Genomic DNA, 4222 nt, shown 5'->3' with positions numbered 1-4222 from the left:
ATCAGTTTTCTGAGATGACACTTTCTCTACTCCTGTCACAGTGTTGTAAGGAGGACCATGTATGTTTTCTTGAAAAACAAACTCAAAAACAAACGTAAGGTCCCCTTTTGCCTTTAAAGTTAAGAGAATGTTTACTTAATTACCTGGTGTGTTAATTTATCTTTTGCTATGTGCTAAATCACCCCAAAATGAAGCAGCTTAAAGCAATAAACATTTATTATCTCACAATTTCTGTGAGTTGAGAATTCAGGAGTGACTTAGCTGGATGGTTCTGTCTTAAGGTCTTCCATGAAGTAGTCATCAAGTGTTGACCAGGGGTGCAGTCCTCTGAAGGTCTGAGTGGGCCTGGAGGATCCACTTCCAAGAGAGCTCATTCACTTGGATGTTGGCAGGAGGTTTCCGTTTCTTGACCCACGGGCTTCCCCAGAGGACTTCTTCAGTGCACGTGACATGGCGACTAGCTTTCCACAAAGGGATGGATCTGAGAGAAAGCAAGGGAGAAGCCACAATGTCTTTTATGACTGAGACTTGGAAGTTACACATTGTCGTATCTGTAATAGCTTATTGGTTAGCCAGTTCATTATGGGAAGGGAGCGCACAAAAGCATGAATACCAGGGAATGAGGATTGTTGGAGGCTAATTTGGAGCTTGGTTACCACAAATCTGAACTATATTGACAAGTAACTAAGTGAACTAAAAGTGGTTATTAAGTGCATGTTTGAGGTCAGTATATTGTTTCCAAATATTTTCCCATGCCCGATTCACATGGGTGATGATTCACATGGCCAATCATCTATTTGAGTATAGTCTGAAAAATTCTGAGCGTAGAATCACTTACTCAGGCCTTGGAGTCAGAGAGTGATGGGTACAAATCTGGCTCATCCACCTACTTTTTGAGCCCATTATCTCCTCATTTGCAAAATATGGACATAGCATATTTACTTTACAGGCTTCCTGTAGCCATTAATCAAAAGACCACAAAATAAAACCTATGTACTCAATCAGTGGTAGGCATTTTTATGAATTATTATTGCTTTTATCATATAGGTGAGCTTGAGAGATGAGCATGAGTACACAGAGTTTTCATTTTGGCACTCACATACCAAGAAATCTGGGTATTGACTAGTTTCCAGTTTGAGGAATGCAGTGGCTCAATGACATCATCAGATCCCCAGGTTATTTTCACCTTTCTTCTCTGCCATCCTTCTCATTTGGCTTTTCTCCTTGATAAAATAACTGCAGCAACTTGGAGCATCCTGTCATCATACAAGTACATGCAGAGCCTGGCTGGAAAGAGTAAATCCCTTCCTTATGCCCTTTTTGGAGGTGAAGAAAATCTTCCTGTATGCCCAGCAGACTTTTCATCTGACTTAATCGACCTAAGTTGGGTTTATGCCCATTTCTAAGCCAGTTTTTTGGCCCAAATAGGGAACTACAAGTTGTTATTGGCTTGAATTAGTCAAGCCTACTCCAAAGGGCTGGGTAAAGGTTTGGCTTCCCAGAAGCACATGGCTATATGATGCCTTAAAAAATAATATGAAAGGAGCACCTGGTTGGCTCAGTCGGTCAAGCATCTGCCCTCAGCTCAGGTCATGATCTCAGGGTCCTGGGATCTAACCCTGCTTCAGGCTATCTGCTCAGCAGGGAGTCTTGTTCCCCCCCACCCCCATCCTCTCTCTCTCTCAAGTAAATAAATAAAATCTTTAAGAAAATAATATGAAAGAAAGATGGGGATGATTGTTGGGTGGGTCAGCAATATATGTTGCAGGGTACATGGAGATAAAATTTTGAGAATTTTCCATGTTTGAAAATGTCTTTATCCCATCAGCATATTGGATGGGTATTCAGCTGGATAGTATAGAATTCTGACTAGAAAATTTTCCTTAGAATTGGACAGGTATTGTTTTATTTTCTTTTCACTTCTAGTGTTATTTTTGAGATGTTCAATGCCATTCTCACTCCTGTTTTTTTGGCATGTGACCCAGTTTTCTTTCTGGAAGAGTTTTGAAGTTTTTATTTATTCACAAATTTCTGAAATTTCATGATAATGTTCTTTGGTATTAAGTCTTTCATCATTCCTTGTGCTAGGCACCCAATAGCCCTTCTAATCTGAGAACTTACCCCAGTATGTTCTGGGAAATTTTCTTGGGTTGTATCTTAAAAAAAAAAAAAAAAAAAATCCCCCCTCTCTTATCACTTTCTTTTTGGATTGTTTGCATTGTTTGAATGTTGGACTTCCTATATTATTCTTGGAGTCTTTTTTTTCCCTATTTTTCATCCCTTTCTCCTTTTGTTCTTTTCCTGAAAGATTTCTTTAACTTCATTTAGACTCTTTTATTGAATTTATTTCTGCTAGCATATTTTTAATTTCTTAAATTTCTTTCTTGTTCTCTTAATGTTTCCTTTTTATAGCATCCTTTTCTAATTACGTGGATGCAATACTTTCATCTCTCTAAGGATTTTACTTAGAGGATGTGTGTGTGTGTGTGTGTGTGTGTGTGTGTGTTTCTTTAAACTTTTCTCCAGTCTCTCTCAATTACTTATTTTTGCATTTTGGCTTTTGTCTTTTGGTAAAGGTTTTCCTTAAAATAGCTGGTGATTCTTCTTTACTTTCTCGAATTTCAGAGGGAAAAAAAGCACTTTCCCCTACTTCACAATCTACCAATTAGGTAAATTGTAATATTAGAGCAGAGAGGAATGACTTGATACCCCAGGTAAAATTGCATGTTATTTTATTTAATCCTCATAAGTATGTGATATAACTATTATTACTATCCTCATTTTACAGGTGAGGAAACTGAAGCTCAGGAGGTTTTATAGTCTGTCTAGGGGCATACAGACAGAATGGTGAATATGAGCTCTTAACCACAATAGTATATCGCCTCTCAGGAGGTGAAACTTGTCCTGGGCATTGGTCCACATCTCTCTCTCTCTTGCCCACCTTTGAGTGGTCTTCTCACTCACTGATTCTTTGGTGCCCTCTTGGTTCCTTAGGTACTCTCACTTTGTACTGATGCCTATCCCTATTTCTCAAAATCCTCTGCCTTCCCATATTTCTTCCTCTTTTCCCCACTTTCTTTTCCTCTGATCAAAATTTCAGTTTCTTCAGCAGTACTCTATCACTATGGATTCAGAAGAGAAGCAAGTTTATTGACATAAAGTAGAATGAACCAGGAATGATGAGGGGAAAGCTGGTATCCCCACTGACCATGATCAGTCTAGTTATTAGCTTTTTTGAGAGGAGTATTAATTTTAGCTGTGTAATCAACATGGGTAACATTTCTTGATCTGGCACTGTACTTAGTGAGACAATACAGACAGTTGATCTTGGTCATTGTCCCCAAAGGGGTTAACTTTTAGTTGAGGAAATAGGTAGGGTTTTGGGGTTTTTAAAAAAGATTTTATTTATTTATTTATTTGACAGAGATCACAAGTAGGCAGAGAGGCAGGCAGAGAGAGGGAGAAGCAGGATTAGGCTCGATCCCAGGACCCTGAGATCATGACCTGAGCCCAAGGCAGAGGCTTAACCCTCTGAGCCACCCAGGCACCCCTAGGTTTGCTGGTTTGTTTGTTTTAACAACGACAACAAAAAAATTCAGTACTTCATAGTTTACTGGTGTGCACCCTTTGAGATTCTTAACACTTTAAAGGTAGTGATTGCTTGACATCAAAAAGGCAACTTGACCTTCTAAGTACAGTGAGATTTTAGAGGAAGGTGTGGCCTTGGACAGGGTAGCCAGGTCTGCAAGGCTTAGAGGTGCCCAATGGATGCAGGAGGCATGTGAGTGGAATCTAGACAAGGGAAAGGGATGAGTAAGGTGAGGGGGGATTATGAGAGATGATCTAGTGCTGCCCTTGCTTAGGTTACCAGAGGAAAGGGGGTCTGTAGCAGGGCCTTGCACTTCTGAAAGGCAGTGCTCTTTGAAGCGAGGATGAGGAAGTTGCAGGAGTGACATATGATTCAGCGTTAACCGTCACACCAGTTCTTCCCAGTTCCTAACCTTCTTAGTTCTCAACAGCAAACAAAGCTGCAGGGAAAGAGGGCTTCTTAAGAGTCTCCCTCTTTTGACCTTTTGAGTGTTTTAAAAAGTGCTTTCTTTTAGTATATTTGAAAAATCTGGAAGGAATAAGGTAAATCAATGCCTTAAGCCTTATCAGCTTCACATTTAGTCATTTTTCTTGGACTGATTTCCCCAGCCTTTTTTAAGAGCAGTAAGAACGC

The sequence above is a fragment of the Lutra lutra genome, chromosome 5, assembly GCF_902655055.1.
Source record: "Lutra lutra chromosome 5, mLutLut1.2, whole genome shotgun sequence".
In the NCBI taxonomy this organism is placed as follows: domain Eukaryota; kingdom Metazoa; phylum Chordata; class Mammalia; order Carnivora; family Mustelidae; genus Lutra; species Lutra lutra.
Note: the sequence above shows the minus strand (reverse complement) of the source record.